The sequence below is a fragment of the Thunnus maccoyii genome, chromosome 4 (genome assembly GCF_910596095.1).
Source record: "Thunnus maccoyii chromosome 4, fThuMac1.1, whole genome shotgun sequence".
NCBI classification, from domain to species: Eukaryota; Metazoa; Chordata; class Actinopteri; order Scombriformes; family Scombridae; genus Thunnus; species Thunnus maccoyii.
Window position 1 is genome coordinate 1,751,179 of NC_056536.1, and position 17,812 is coordinate 1,768,990.

The 17,812-nt window shown below is 38.9% G+C and overlaps 1 long non-coding RNA gene across 1 annotated transcript; it reads left to right on the forward strand.

Moving 5' to 3' along the window:
- The first annotated feature begins 13,292 nt into the window (after positions 1-13,292).
- Positions 13,293-14,736, forward strand: LOC121896440. Its single transcript, XR_006096003.1, has 3 exons — positions 13,293-13,486; positions 14,015-14,061; positions 14,421-14,736. It is a non-coding gene; the product is annotated as an uncharacterized LOC121896440 (long non-coding RNA).
- Positions 14,737-17,812: the final 3,076 nt, after the last annotated feature.

Below are 17,812 nucleotides of genomic sequence, written 5' to 3' on the forward strand. Positions count from 1 at the left end.
TAAGTCCACAATGTGTTCTATGTGTGTGTGTGTTTGCATATGCTCACACACGCTTCATTTCAAGTACACTCTTACATGCTCACACAGTGCTGGAGGACCCTCACACACACTCCACCAGCCTATACAAGAACCCTTTTTTTTGTCTGAATGGTCTAAGTCCCCTTACAGAGCTATGCAATCCCCTCCATATGTTTGCATCCTCCAACTGCACCACACACACACATACACACAATCCCCCATTACGTCACGGTGGAGGTATTCCAGTTGGACCGATGGGGATTAGGAAGTGGAGAGAGCTGAAACTTCTCCAGTAAAACCTCTGCACATCCCGGATCCAGCTTCTTTCACTCCCCCTTCTCATCCCTGCACCTGCTTCTAGTTATTACCACCCCATTCCACCCCCACCCTCCTTTTTGCCAATGTAGGGCCTAAGCTTTTCAAACTTCCAGGACCTATTCAGTAGGTACATCAGTGGTGTGAGGGGGGGGCAGGGTGAACAGCTTACTACCTCTGCTAGTATGCAAGGCTGCATGAGTCATCTTGCTCATGCCATTGTGTGCTTTTATGTTTTGACTTGGTCAGGTATGTTTGCGTGTGAAAAAGATAGCAGAGGCTTTGCTTACTGGTTTACCTCACTGCAAGAGCTGCCTTTGCTTCACTGAGCCCACCTCCAGGAGCAGAGTCTTCCAGTAAGCTACTGAGAATAAAAAGAAGACAACAAAAAAAAAAAAAACAATAACACTTTTACAGTGAAGTGTGGATTGGGCTTACCGGAGCACTCCTGTAAATGAGTCCTATTTTTCTATCTTTGGCCATCAGCAATCAATAGAGCATATCAGTAACTCAGACTGAGCATTGAAGTTGGTTGACATTTGTTATTTCATTCATGCTTCACCATCAGGTCCTGGTTCATCTTGACTACCAGCTGATTACTAACACCACTCAGCACATCCATTATAACCTATTCTGCTGATACACTCATGCCTATGCTGCAGGCTCCCTCCACCATCCCAATCTCCTCCATATGTCCAACTTCATAAGGTTTACTTGATTGAACTGAGGATTACTGAACATGTTGGTGACAACCCGTAATTGCACAGGAAAACTGTGTCTGCACAACTACAGCAAGCAAAGAGGGTCAAAATTGAACCAGAAAGTCATTTTTATAAACTCTAAGTCTGTTTCCTTCCACCTGTTTTTATGTGCATTTTTAATTTGTGCATAAATAAAATGAGTAGAAACACCAGAAATTAAAAAAAGAGTAAAAAGTGTGGCTAACAAGTTTTTACAGTTGGCTGAGGTGATAAAGTGATAAAAAGGAAATGCAACAAAGTGCAATGCAAACAGACTTAAAAAAAACAGAAAATAAAAAATATACACTCAAGATTCCACTGAAGAGATGAAAACATCTGGGGCCAGATGCATAAATGATGCATATGCACAAAAAACATGCATATACCATTTCTGAGGGTGATGTAATGAGGTAAAACATTGTTTATGTTGACTGTGTGATTTAAAAAAAAAAAAAGTTTTACATTTACACAGAGATTTGTAAAACGCCAATCAAAGGCACATATCTAAATGTAACATTGATTAATTACTTTTGTGTGATTAATTTTATCATTATTTTAAATTACATAAGAGTCAACATTTTATTTTCTTTTAATATTCTTTTTATTTTATTCTTAGTTGTGTCATACTTTATAAAGTCAGTTTAGAAATGAGCACTACAAACTACTCATTGGTTACATTTCTGAGATGTCACTGCTGACGACGGCTTACAAGTCTATGTGATGTATTAACGATATGCATGTTATAAAGAGCTGCACAGCCTTGTGTAATGGTTGCAATGGTTGCCCTGGAGGCAACCATTGTTTGGTGATACTGTGGTCATCTCTATAGTTGACTTTCTGGGACTTTGGCAGTTTTAGTGACCTTGGGAAGTTTTTCTACAGTTAAAATTTTTTTCAGGGTGATTCCAACATTATTATAACCTGTACTTTATCACCAGGACACAGTTTTTCTCCACCAGAATTGTATTCTTGATAGTGTGGAGAGACCACTGAGCATTTATACCTTCAGTTTGAGAAATTAAATGGTAATGCTTTATTTTACAGGCCCCTAATTTGCTGGGACTAGAACTTCTACAAAACATAACTGAATGAATGAAAAATCCTACATCCAAGTTATCCAAGTATGTGGCTACTTCTGGTGCCTCATCTGAGCCATGAGGAGGCTGTTGATTATGCTTGCTTTATGTCTTAAAGCAACAGTCAGGAGCCCAAATGAACACTGAAATAGGTTTTCCTTGCCATAATCATTCCTCCTGTTCATACTGACCATTAGAAGATCCCTTCATGATGCTCTTACAATGGAAGTGATGGGGGACAAAATCCACAGTCCTCCTTCTGTGCAAAAAATGTATTTAAAAGTTAATCTGAAGCTAATATGAAGCTTCAGTGTCCAAATGAGTCAAATCAAGTAGATATATTTCAAAGCTACAGTATTTTTAGTGCCAAAGTTCCTCTTTTTGTTACTATACTTCCACCACAGCTCAACAGGCAAACACTGTCCGAGGAAACACAAAGAGGGAATTTGATGCTAAAAAAAAACTGTAAATGTGTCAGATATCCACTTGATATGACTAACTCAGACTGCTGAAGCCTTATATAAGCTCCACATCAACTTTTAACTACATTTTTGCACAAAATTACTGTGTGGACACATTTTGTCCCCCATCATTTACACTGAAAGCACATTCAAAGGGGATCTTTTAATAGTCAGTATGAACAGGAGGAATGATTACAGTGAGGAAAACCTCTCTTACTGTTTTTATTGACACCTGACTGTTGTTTTAAGACACACTTAAAAAATTGTGAACCTTTCCTTTACGAGTAGCTTGAGAAGTTTCTGTGGATGTTTTGGTATGTTTTGGCACATTTTTGCTGTGACTCTGGATTCTATCCATTGTAAATGCTGTGAATTCAGTCAGACCAGTTGCTAATTGTCCATGAATAGCCTGGTTCCAGACCTCTGAATCACTGCCCGCATTTCCAATTTCCACAATTTTTCTCTTCTGGTGTTTTCTACCTTCCTAGAGCTTTTTAAGTGGGATTTAGAATTAACATTCATGAGTAGTCATTGTTCTACTTAGCTACCTAGCTAGATTCATGAAAAACATTATCAGAAAAGTGGCCACAAAAATGACAACAAGCGTGGATGAGATGGACACAGCTGGTCAGAATATGTTTTCTGATTGTCATGGACAGTCTTAAATTAGCTGTTCCCAACAACTGCTTCCCCAGCTTCCATGTCAACTGAAAATAATGTTGGTGGAAGGAATACAGAACTTGCTATTGATTGATTAGGGGAAAAAAACATGACTTTCTCAGACGGAGTGCAGATGGAATCAATTATAATGAATAGAGTCCATGCATAATCTGCATAATTTCTATTAAATTCTTCCAAAAAGCATGTTTAAACAGGATGGCTTTGTATCAGGCCATTGGTGGGTAATGGTTTTGTTGTCTCTTGATAGTCAAGAATTGCATGACTTTGTGCACCCTATGAACTTCTATCTAAACTCTTTTTGTTAGTTCTTAGCCATTAGATCTTTCTCAATAAAGAGTATGTTAGAACTTTTTTCCTTGAGAACTCACTAGTGTAAACTCTTACGAACGGGAGAATGCAGTATACAGTAAATATACTAAAGATCTCAAGGCAAAACTCTGTGACACAACAAAGGTTGTAAAACAAAAATTGTAACAGTTAGGAGACATGCTCATATCCTCCACTACTGACACAGCCTGATGCAAAATACGTGCTGGGATACAAGCACATTCTCATTCCCTTAGAATCTGATTAAAACACAAAGTACCCTTTGGTGTCGCTATGAGACGCACCAGTCTTTCAACTAACTCCAGTGTAAACCCATCCGCGTTATCATTAGACGCCATGAAACTCATGACATCTATATAATGTGAAATTTTCCTTCTTAGTAGGAGGCAGGTTGGTTCAATGGCTAGATAGTTAGATGGCAAAAAGTGGACTTTGCTGCAGCAGACCACTGTTCATCTCCCGTTTCCAACCAAGAGTGTCATGTTTTCAACCGTGACACGGGACAGTTTTTTGTCGTGTTTACTGTTGCCATAACAGCGTTTCAAGTGATCATTTTAACCCAAACCACGATCTTTCCCTAACCCTAACCAAGTGTTTTTTGTTCCTAAACCTAACCAGACCACACCAGCTCTGAGCATATAATATTGCAGATGGGTCTACATTGGATTTAGTTGAAAGCCTGATACAGATGCCAAAGGGTACCTTGGGCCAGATGCAATTGTGTGTGCACAAAGACAAAAATATGCATATGCATTCTTTTCATCAGATTTATTAAGCCGTGCGTAAGCATGGTTCTGCCTTATAAATCTCAGTCATTGAGGAACTGGGCACACGTTCATGAGCCTCATTTCCACTCCCACAATGAGCCACGAATGGATGAAGACGCCCTGAACTGTTTTCATATCAACATGATGCCTGCTCCACCAGTCTGTACAGCTGTCAATGAAACAAACGGAAAATAAAAAGTGCTGTTTCACTGACTCTGTTGCACCGGTGAGATTCTCCAACATCCAGAACAGCTGTCATTACGTGTGACCGTTGCGCACTGCTGTGTGGCTCTTTATAGCGTCCATATTGTTAATTCATTGAATAGACCTGTAAACCACTGTCAGCAGTTATATCACAGAAATGTAATCTATGATTAGTTTATAGCGCTCATATCTAAACCAACTTTACAAAGTATGTCACAACTTAAAAAGGATCAAATTAAAAGAATATTATAATATGTGATATGTGCGGGAATCATTTCATCATTTGTGCATCTGGTCCCTTGTGCATCAGTATCAAACCCGAAGGGGCAATGACAAAGCGGTATTTGACACGCCGGGATGAGAACATGTTGGGGACACCAATTGCGCCAAATTCCACAGAAGTCAGCACACTTTCGACCGTAATTGGCTAAATGAGGACGTTGAATTAGGACAGTATCGGTCCGTGACTGATGACAAAATCCATGAAAACACAAGTACAAGCAAGAATGCTGATTAAGATAGTCTTACTGCTTTTCTTATCAAGTCTGTCTTTTTTTTAATGCAGCTGTTACATTTTCTAATTCTTTGCATGTCAGTCACAAGGACATCCATCATATTTACCATCAAAGGTATTTACAATGTCCTTGATACTAGTGCTATACAAGCTAGGTCTATCTATCTTTGAGTTTCCAGTCACATAAATAAAAAAAATATTTCTACTGCCTTTACAAAATAATACCAGGCAAAGAATGTCACAATTCAGCTTCTTTTTGTAAATCAATATTGCCAAGCAACACAAGTCAATCAAAACTGTCTCTCTGTCCACATCGGGTGAGTTAAAGTCTGGACCTCCTTGAAGACCTCACACCGATAGGCCTCCCTCCCTTTCTTCTGCCTTCTATTCTTCATTATCTAATTCAAGTGTCAATTTTCAGCCGGCGCCTGCGTTGGCCCATTCTTCTGCCATTGTCTCTGCTCGGTGGGGCGGGATGCCTCCCACTTAATCGTTGATCCAATTAATTTAGGGAACCTTTCTTTGCTTCTTTACAAGAATGAAGGCCACTGAATAAAAATGTGCAACAAAAGAAGTAAGTTAACACAGAGCAGTGTCACTGATTGACACCGGTGCCAAAACGCCTGTGTGTTGCCTTTATGCCAGATCGAGTTATGGAAACTTTGCAGAGAAAGGTGGTCTTGATGAAAGAGATGAACATGTCTAATTAACTTGTGTCAAATAAAAGTTTCCAGCTCGACACAAGTGACTCAACCTCCCCACAGCTTTTTATGGTTTTGCCTCCTGGTAGGGCTTTTCAAATGGCAGGAGCTTATTAAACTGATGTCATTTTATCTTTTTTTTTCCTGCAGCACACACCTGGCATCTCTATGCACCATTCTCTATTCTGGGTGAAACACTGGGCTGCACTACAGTAGGTTTGAAACTGCCACACACTGTAGGGGGTGGTAACAAACTTTGCAAGAAAAGGTATTCCAGCACTCGTCAGAATGTAACTATGCACTACTTTGTTAAACTTGGATTGACTTAACCTTCTTGCCTAATTGGTCATATTCCCAATGGTTCATAAAATCTGTGCAGTGTGAGTGGTTGTTGTGAAAAGACTAAATCCATAATAATTAGGATAAGCTCATAATTAGCTGCCAGTAAAGTTACACAGCTGTATACACAGAAAAGTGGAGTGAAGAATCATAGACAGAGCGTTCTCTCTGTAATTCCCGGCTTCATTATTTGATGGAGCAGGCTAATTGGGCGCCAGGGTTGAATTCCTCACAGGGGCAGAAACACATATGAGCAGACTAGACTGAATCAATGGCGGGCCATATCTTCCAGTTCTTCTAAAGGATTAACAAATGGTGTGTGTTTTAATAAATCATGCATCTGGACATGAATAAATCATCGGGCGCTCAGCCTCAGGAGAGATGCCTTCATATCAGTCAAAGGGGAATCAGGACTGAGATGACATGGCTCTCACATGGATGCAGGTGTTACTGATAGGAAGCAAGAAGTGCATACATGATGAAGAAATGGTGAATGTGACTCGGTGTGTGAATGTGGATGAAGGGAAATCATGATATTGACACAACCTTACATTCATGGAAACAATCAGGGCTTCCAGTGTGACTTTCTCTGTTATGTCATGATCAAAACATCCTGGTATGTTTCTGAATATCTCATGTGTGATTGTATATTCTTGTGTGTGAAGCAATATTGTAGGGATGGACAGTATGTTGATGTTATGGTAGCTTTTGAAGGTGCTGTGTGGAGTATTTTACATCAATAAATCATTGCTACATTCTCTTTGAGGGACTACTACAATTACCATAAACAATGGAATCCATGGCCAAAAAGATTGGCATGCTCTGCTGTCCACTGCTTTCATTTTACACATTTACCATGTGTGGGAATCAGGATTTGGGATTTGTAGTTATTTATTTATTTATTTCTGTTAATTCTAGTATTTTTTTTCCAATTAGTGTTGGCAGGTCTGAATAGCCACATTTGAACACTGTATCCAGTTCTCATTGTACATTCATGGATTGAACATGTTTCCCTTTAAATAACTGCGGCTGATCAACAGCAACATAAGCAACTAATTTTTCTAAATCAATTTTTAAGTTAAACTGTTCATTCTGCTTTGAGATTAACCAGAAATTTGCTGAGCAACATGCAAAAACCACGTACATTTCAAAAGCATGAATGACATAATTAGCCAAAGTAGGAATCCAATGTTTGTATAGTCTGTGAATTTATAAATGTACAAAATCTATAGTATATTTACACAGAATATATATAATCATCACTGGGGACTGCCCCAGACAGACTAGTGGCTCTGATTCTGTCAATAACAGTGGACGAACATTATCAAGCAGCCACATTTCACAGGTTTACCTGCTATGGAACAGAATGTAGACCATTATTAAACAAATTTATAAATACAGAAAATATTGTAATTATTTTTTTAAACTCAATTCATTATTATTTCATTTTTTTTTTTTTTTCACAGTGAATGTTTTATTTGAGTTGACTTTTGTTTCATTGTAACAAAATTTACTGTAATATGCCCCAGTGAAAAAAATAGATTCACATAAGAATCGCAATTCTAATCTTTTATGATTCTGAATCGCTTCAAAATGTCAAAAATGAATTTTCTAAATGTTAGTTAATAACGTTATGTTGACGGAATGAAAAAGGCCGAATTCAACTGTGAGGGCAGTGCAGCACCTGGACTGTCTACAGCACGCATATGCTAGACTCAATAAAAACCTTTGTGAGACAAATGTGAAATATATTGTGAATATTTTCTATGCCTTCACTCAGAGACTAATATTAGCAGCGAAACTGCAGAAATAAATGAAATCGTCTGACCAATACAACTTAAACCAACTGTGGGGCGAAGAAAATAATTTGGTGCTCAGTCTGTTTCACCTTAAAAAGCCTGTGTCCATTCAGCATCTTGGACAACGATGGCTGTCTCTGGAACGAACAGTGCAGCAGAGAGGCTGCTCTCCACTGCTGGACATTCAACATTGACCCCCCAGCCCCCTTACTCCAGAGCAAACATACCAACATATGTTTTTACAAAAGACATTTAATCAGTTATGTTGGTCAAAAAAATAAATTGCAGTTACCACTTTTCTGACAGCGACCTTCATCAAGACCATTCATCTTATATTTCATATTGTATTTCAGTGAACTAAGGACACCAATGAATGGTTTGGCACACAGTATACTGGAGTAAGAGACTAAAAATTCATTCCTATTCATTCAACTGACAATCTATTTTGAATTGAGAATCGATTCTGAATTGAATCGGACCCCAAGAATCTGAATCAAATCAAATTGTGGGATTCCCACCCCTAAAAAGTAAAATGAACGATGGCTGATTACCATTTAGCTGCTTCAGTTTAAAGGACCTGGTATCATACTTGCCAGCTCACTGTCACATTGTCATGACTTACTGGGAGACTTGTATTGAACAGAGCCATGTCGTTAATAGTAGGAACACGTGCTATGCTCATGCTATGACAAGTCAAAATGTCTGCTGTGAAACAGGCCTAACAACTCTAGTCAACTTATCATAAATGAAAACAGGCAAATAAACAAAACATCCAGGCCTCCATATTACAAACAGAAAACATCAAGATAATACTATTAAACGACTAATCAATATTTTTTTATATTAACAACAAATTAAAGGAATCTGTATATATGAAATGGGTTGCCCTTAGTGATGAACCCACAGAGAATTATCACCAACCCTGCAGTTTCCTTCAGCTCTAAAGACCTTTTCAGCCTCTTTCAGCTCATTGTTTTGGTTTTCCTGCCCACTACTTTACTGTTTTGGTTCACTCTCACCGCTCTCATCAACCTGGTTTCCAGCAGTATCAGGAAAATCCCTGATAAATCCACTGTTCACTAACTGCCCAAATGTGTATTTTTTAGCTTGTTGTGGAGTTCTGCCCCCAAGTGGCCAAAAAATTATTAATACAGCCTTAATCCACAGACAGCCAAGGTAATCAAATATAATTATACTATTCATGAGAACATTCATTATACAGATTGTACATAGTCAACCTGTATGTTCCTTAGAAATACAGAATTGTGTAGTAAGCATATACTGTTTTCTGCAAAATCTCTGGATGGGAAAGAGTTTGCCAATATGTGATACTGAAGCAATGCTAAATATCAGAAAGTAATGGTAAAATAGGTTCATTTGCAGGAGAACTGACATGTCTCCAGCCTGAGCAAACGTTCAAGCTGGGTTGCTATTTTGTGACCCTTGTGAATGTAATATTTTCAAAGTGATCATTTTGGCCTTTTGCTCATTGGTTGCGCATTGCAAAATGTTGCAATGTCTGTCTGGATAAGTGCCTGTGTATATTTGCGTATATTACGATGCAATTAAAGACATGATTGTAAGTATTTCAGCATGATAACAGCAGCAGTGAAATCCAGAGGAAACCGGACACAGGATTCATCTAATAATGAGTGCAGCCTCTCTCCCCTCTACTGGCAATGTGTCCCTGTGGCTTCCCTATAAGTGGCTGCAGGTGAGTGTGCACAATTACTCCCGTCTTTGCCATTTTGGGGTGAGTGGGCGGATAAACAAGCAGCGTACAGCGCAACTAATTGTTCCATTACATGAAATGGAAAGTGCAGGAGGGGCAATCAAGCAGCTTTGTTGCAAATAACATGCCACAGAAATGTCTCTGTTCCGCCTGATGATGTTTTGAGTTTTGATGGCTGAAAGCCTGCCACCCCACCGATGGTCCACCTGCAGTCTTTGGGAGGAATAGAAAAACATGGATGACGCTTATGCACATATATATATATATATATATATATATATATATATATATGTGTGTGTGTGTGTGTGTGTGTGTGTGTGTGTGCGCATGTGTATGTATGTATATGTATATATACATACGTACATACTCACACACACACACACACACATACATATACATATTTCCCTCTAAATAGGCCAGTAGTGTGACTGCTGCCACTGTACAGTCTAATGGATGCTGCACTCCAGGGGCAGCACTCAATTAGTCTGCCCCTTGTTGTTGGGGCAAACTTGACTGCCACTACAGGTGGCGTGGTCAGCACACCGGCCTCTGCCCCTTCTGCAGAAGAAGCCAGCCATGCAGGAAGAAGCCCAGGGAGAGAGGGAGGAAGAGAGGGAGAGAGAGGCGGTGGCAAGAGGAGAGGGAAAGGGCAGATTAAATTCTAAATAAATATTCTTTGAAATTCAACCCAGCCAATTCATTCTTGAAAGCAACACACCTATCTATTTATCTATCTATCTATACTGGTGAACATGACTACACCTGGAAAGGTTTACTGTCTAAATGAAGTCATGTTCACCCAGACATGCATGCAGTTCTTCAGGAGCAGAAAGCTAGGCAGAAAGCCTTCCTCACACACTGTTAACCGACAGCTCCCTCTCATCGACTTCTGCGTTGCACGTGTCATCCTCGCTATCATGTTGGCCCGGGCCTTCCTCCTCTTCCTCCTCCTCCTCCTCCTCCTCCAGGATATCACCTGCTGCCACAATGTTGTGGAGGATGCAGCAGGCAGCAATCATCTTCAGGGCGAATAGAGGCCGGATCTCCGGGGCCCTCAAGAAGATGGAGTGCCGATGCATTTTCAAGATCCCAAAGGTGCGATCAATAATGTTCCTTGGTTTGCGTGGTACCTGTTGTACCAGGCTTCAACTTGGCCTGTTAATCAAAATTCACGTAGAAAATGTATGGAGTATTTCAAAGTCACCAAAGTAAAAATTTACTGTGTCTCCTGTGTGTATAATTAGACAAAGAGAATGCTCTTACTTGCTACAGGCTGGTGGTATGGTAACATAATAGCAACAGGACACTCCACGATGTTGTGAACAGTCCTGCAAATTGTGGCTAGTCGCATGGCAAAAATGCAGTTACCCTGTACGAGGCTCCACAGGACAGCCAGTAGACTGTGACCAGCACCCCAATTTCATGGCTCTATCCATGGACTTTTTGTGAGGGCAGCAACAGGTCCAGCATGTGGATGCTGCTCCTGGATAGCCTGAAGGTTGGTTTAAAGTCAGCTCCATAAAAGAACAGGGCGAGGATAGACGCATGGTAATGCATTTGTGCGTACCATTATAAGAGACTTTGGTCCTGTTAAAAAAAAGAAATCTCTTTTGAGAAGGTTTTAACATTGTTTATTAATTGTTATTTTTATTATGTATTATATGTATTACTTATTTATGTGGTTTTACTATTTATTTTTTTATTGAACTGTAAATAACTCTAAATATGTCTTATCTGATATGAATTGTTGAAGTCCACCAGAATTAAATTTCCCTCTAACATCTGATCTGTTTGATCAGGTACTTGCTTATGCTTGAGAAGGTTTCTGTTTCTTTCATTACTTGATAGGTAGTGTAAGAGCACACCTATCTTCCCAGATTCTGAGTCAAAAAGTGACTGTAATCTACATCATCACTGTATCATGGACATGGAATGTCCTGTTTGTGTTGAAGTCTGTCCTGGTTAATGTCTAATGATGTACGTGACACAGATGAGGTACAGGTACTTCTTGCATTGATGTTTAGTGATGTTTGTGCACATAACTGTAGAAGGACTGTCACACTGAGTGTAAAACTCTTTATGTTTGAGTACCAAGAAGACAAACAACAGGAATGTATGTGGCTAATCCATTTCAATATTATTAAACTATTAAAAGTATTAAACCTCCCCTGTACTTGCCAGTTTATTAGGTAGGCCCAGATAAAGCTAATGTAGTCTAACATAAAAACCCTGCAATAAATGTTAACGTCAGCAAGGTTTATAATAAGTTTTTTGTGTAATCTGTTTTTGAAAGATGTTTGTCTATCCCATTTATATGAATAAGGATAGACTAAATATTAGAAACACCTCTCAGTATAACCCAGTACAGTTTAACAGCACCACAAACTACAGCTCACACAAAAAATAAATCAACACCTCTCTAATAACGACTTAATACAATATTAAACTGCATTAGTTTTTATGTAGGTGCACCAAGTAAACTGTCAAGTCTACATATAAATGGGTAGACTGTAGGGGTGCAACAGATCACAAAACTCATGGTTTGGATTGGATCACGGATTGGATCATTTTTCAGATCAGCAAAAAAAAAAAACAAAAACAAATATAACTTTGTTTATTCTGCAAAACACTTCAAGCAAGGAACTTTTGCCCATGGTCTTAAATGAAAACAATATTCAAGATGTCCAATGTTTAAATAAAATCTTAAAATATATAAAATATTCAATACTCAATTGTTAAATTAGAGTGCAATATGACGTCTGATACCTTCCTCCTTTAAACATGGTAGTGAATGAAACAACAGTCTGTGTCCACATCATCAAAACTTGATGATAACTTAACAAACATGAACACACGTCTTGTCCTGCAGCTTGTTGAACGAGCCACCAAACATTCATCTGAAAAAAGTGCTGACATCAGTTAGCAGCTAGATGCTAATTAGCTGCTCATCTACAGCACATTGAAGAGCGTGTAAACATACCTGTAGACGTCACTTCAGACCTGTTAGATGCTGGTTTGGTCGTTGCTCTTCAAAATCTGTCTGTCCATGACTTGTAACTTACAGCAGTTTGTTTGCTTTGTCTCCAATAAGACATCAGATTTTGCAGTTAATCTGCGGTTCAAATGTGTGCCAACCCATGGGGGGCGATCTGTATGGATCACGGATCAACTAAGTTCCCTCACACCACAAGTAGACTGGTTAACAAAAAGGCATAATGATTAGACAAACGTACAAAACTAGAGACATGCTAATATGGCATGTCTCAGCTCGATCCTCCACTGCATCCTGGCTCTTTGTCGGATTCATCTCCTCAGTCAGGTAGCCTCCTCTTCAGTTTCTTTATAAAGTGTACCGATGAGAACAGCAACCAGCGCCTGATCCATTTCTACATTATATTTCTATACCACAAAGCAAGTTTAGACTCTTAGCCAGATAACTAAAATATCTTGAAATTTTGTTTATTATTAGCTGAGATTGGTGCTAACAGCTAACTACTTAGAAACATCTCTGTTAACGCAATGCTGTCTCGAGTTCACTTTCATAGTGACTATTTTGCCCTGTGTACCTGCCTGATCACTAACTTTCCTGTCATTACAGATCTTGTCACCCCCATCTGCCCTGCAATCACCTTATTCCCCTCACCTGAGTGCCCCACCCATCTCCTCAACTGGTTCCCATTATCCTCATCAGTCACCCTTCATATACTGGCCTGGTTCCACCTACACCTTACCAGATTGTCTTGTGTTTCTTGCCTAGTCATCCAGCATTCCCCTGCCTGTTTCCTGGCTGAAGATTTTGCTTGTTATCTTTGGTTAGTCTGCCTGGTTTGTGACCCTTGCTTGTTTTTTCTAGACTTGAATTAAAAGACATTGGACTCTGCTACTGTATCTGAGTTTGTGCATATGGGTTCTGAAGTCTGAGTCATTACAGATGCTGTTCAACAAAAACACCAATTACAGCCCCCAAAACAACAAGACTTAAAGATTTGTCACCTATTAATATTTGTAATGTGTGTAGTGTAATGCAGGGGTGGAGTTCATCATCCTGATGGTCTGAATGATGTGTTAGTCCCTCTGTGTTGACATAAAGTTGAATGAAACAGTGTTGGCAAAAACTGAACATTACAACCCTCATGAAGGAAGGATTTATTGAAAGGTTTCTGTATTAGACAGCATCAGGTTTGGTTTGGTCTAGCTAAACTGGCAACTGAAAGTAGTATTTTGACTATATCCACACTAAATCTGTAAACTCAATTTATATGCTAAGATAAATTATGTCCCTTTTGTTTTTCAGAATCATAAAGTCTTATACTTATGCACTATTGATATGTCTTTAACAGGAGCAGGGCAAGGAGCTTCTGTTCAACATGGGACAGATTGGCTTGAGGTACAGTTTGAAATAAAAATGCTGGTAGATTTGGTTTTCATAAAGAGGTTAATATATCATTAACTGATACAAAAATTAGTAGTTGTAGTTAGTAGTTGTAGTTTTTGGAAACAACAAAATAACAAAATGGACCATTTTTCATTTTTTGGCAATATTTATGGAGATTATTAAACACATTTTCAGCTTGTTTTTAGTAATAATACTGAGTCCTGGCACTAAGTGGATGGTGTTATGTGATTCACAAGGTAACCGAGACAAAGAAAGAGCAATATATTTCCTTCTACCTGTATGCAGCCTGCCCATTGAGACATACAGTAAGTTGAGCTATCCCCTTGATAATTTTTCTTCTCTTTGTACAGCTCTGCATAAGAGACACAAAGAGTTCTGGAAATACATCAGATGTCTGAACACCAGACCAGACCCAGACACAGCATCCACTGGAAAGAAGTCACATCATCGACCAGGAGTCTATGGACAGCCAGAGAAAGATCAAGGAGGGTAATGCCAGATCATGTTTGAACTCCACCGTATACAACTAGGTGTTATCATGTAAGAGAAATTGGTCACATGATAAAAAAACTGTTCCATTAAGAAGTGAGCAACTCTTTCCACTGAGAAAGGCCACAAGATGTGGCTGAAAGCTTCAGAAACAACAATTCGGACCTTGTGTTCAGATTTTCGGTTTGTTCTTATTTTTTTGTCTAGTATTTAACATTGAGGTTCCTCATAAGGTTGAGATCTCCCTTCCCTTTCTTCCTTGGCTTCAAAGACAACAGCCAAAGCTCTCAAGCAATTGTTTTTGTCAGACAGGCACTCAAGCAAACCCACTCTTCTTGGTTCGGTGGACACGTGTAAAGTTTTAATATACTGGAACAAAATTTACTTCAATAAGGCTGTTGTGTCTGTTTCAGCAGTATTTGAGCCACATGTGACAGTATGTGACCCTAACCCATTAACTGCCACGACTATTCAGAGTTGAATTAACTGTGTCAATGTTTCAAGACTTGAATAGAGATTGCTTACATGGATAATGCTGAACTGTTTGCATTGAAAAAGAAAATAGTAAGTTTAGAAATTCTGTTATGAGTTATAGCACATAGTCCTGTGCTACATAGAAATGAATGGAAAGCAACTGCTGCCTAGAAGGTAGGAAAAAGTCAAAATACGAGAGACACTGTGGTGTTTGGTAGGCAGTAATGTAACATGAGTTCTAATAGCAGAGAAAAAGTGCAGAAACATTAGTAGTCTTCTAAAGTACACACCCTCCCTGGAGTTTTTTTGCCCTTAATATCTTGTAATCATTTTAACAGAAACCACGATCTTTCCTTGACCCTAACCAAGTGGTTTTTGTGCCTAAACCTGACCAGACCTTAACCACAGCATTGTCACTTCATGAAACATCATTATTTTCAGGGGTGAAAGTAATGAATTACATTCACTCTCATAACTGTGACAACGTTTTTTTGTGTACTTGTACTTTGCTACATTTCAAGTCACATCCATTGAAGAGTAAAACCAAGTCACATGAAAAAGTCCTGAACCCATAAAAAGGCTACAGGCATTTTAATGTGACATGTGAGCTGCTGTTTTTGTGGAGAGAGAGAGGGAGAGAGGCAAAAAACACAGTTCAAAGATATGACTCACGTGCATAAAAGCGGTAACTTTAGACAGTCCTTAACAAACTAATATCCAACCAGGATTTAGATTCTGAAACAAAAGCAAACAACGGCCCTGTTTACACTCACCATTAACTTGTGTCTTCGGTGATCTAATAACAAGTGGACAGCTCGAAGTACAGGTGTGAGCACCCAAGATGCATTAAGAACACATTGAGATCCGATTGTTCAGACCACATTCTGAGTAGGTCTGGGCTGCATGTGGTCACATTCATTTAGCAGTGTGAACGCAGTTTGTCCTGGGCCACATTAAAGGACCACCTACCAAACTGATGTTGTCTATTTGCTGGCAGACGGTACGGGAAGGACATTACTGCCTGCCAGTCTGTGTACCCTCCATCCAAAGCTGTGTTCAACTTATTTGATAACAGGATAAACAAATGCATTATTTTTTTCTGTTTTTTGTGTGAATTTTAAAAAGCTGACATTCACTTCCCATTTTTTCCGTTTTTTCCTGACCCACTGTCGTCTTCAAATTGGCAATTGGATTAGAAATTAAATCAAAACCAGAAAATAACTTGTTTTTCGCTTGTCTGTCTAAGAAAATTTCTCTCAATGGGGAGACGCGTCAAACTCTATATTTATGATATATAAATATAATGTTATATATATGTTCAGATCCGGTGCTAAAGCAAATCAATAGGACAGGCATTTGATTTTTGTGAGGGGGTACACAATGTGTTGTATATTTCTTTATCCTGTCATCAAACAAGTACAGCTTTGGACGGACGGACCCTGACCTCCCACCACTTATTTATGCACATGTCACATTTAATTTTTGCTCGTCAGCTTTATATATTTCATACACTTAATTTCTTTGTCCATAGCACAGACCATATTTCCTTTGTACAGTCAGTATTTCATTACAAGTTTTATATCCCATTTCAAAACTATGACTGTTCCATTCTGTAAATAGATTTAAAAATGTCAATTTAATTTTAATATCACTATTTTTTTTTGTCTAGCTTTGCTCTTCTGTGATGAGTTTCTTGGGAGCAAATGCCAACCACATTCTTTGTATACTTGCATTGGTTAATGAATCAGAATCTAACTGAATGGGCTATGTCATGCTGACATAAAAACCCAAAGAATCATGAAGATACATAAAATCTCCAGGGTTGTGTAAATAGTAGCCTATGAATGAGAACAGCTTGGTCTTTTCAGTCCTAACCCTAACCATCGCACTTCAGGTCTTCCTCCAAGCCTGTAGTAATGCTCTAGACTCTCAGCAGTATTGTAATCTCTTAAGATGACTCATTTTGGTCATAATTTCCACTAAATAAGAAAAACCAACCAAACGAACAAAAAGCTTCATTTTATATATTAAGCCCTCAAAGTGCTCTCTGAAACTAAGCCTGGGATGTCTTCTGTCCATGAAATGGAAAAAATGAAAACTGTTTTGTAGAGATAAACTAAATACATTGTTGGAAAGGTCTCGACCTGGAGAATAACATATGCCAGTGAAGATTCTATATGGCTCTTGCTTTGAAATACTGACATTTGAGCCTTGACCTTGGTACATGTTTGAAGGCTTACAATTCCGCAACAAAAGGGACTACAGACGTGGGACCAACTGTTATCAAGAGCTGTGGACCTCAGCTACCATGTGAGAACAGTCGAGAGGTCAGAGGTTTGCTTCTCTGCTTTTATGAGATCAAAATATAAAAAAGAATAATTGGTTGAAATAAACTATTACCAAATCTCAGTATCATTTATAAAATAATTTTTCTCTCTACTTGGTACAAATCCATTATTGAAATTCTGATTAAAATGCTTCAACAGTGACACCTGCAGGGCAGGCGAGAGGGAAAGGGGCAGTCTGTGTGAAGCGGTGAGAGGAGAACATACTGTAGCATATTAGAAATGTTCATACAGTGGCATATTAGAAAAATTGTTGTAGCAGCCCTGAAGGACTGTTAAGGACTGTTAAGCTTACGGCAAGAATGGATTTCAGTTGTCCAGGCTGGACACACCGCGGACTACGGTGGCATGCGGTGCACTGACATGCTGCTGCTCCGAAGTGAACTCCTCAACAATAGAAAGTTAACAACATAACTTAAATGAAACAACAGGAA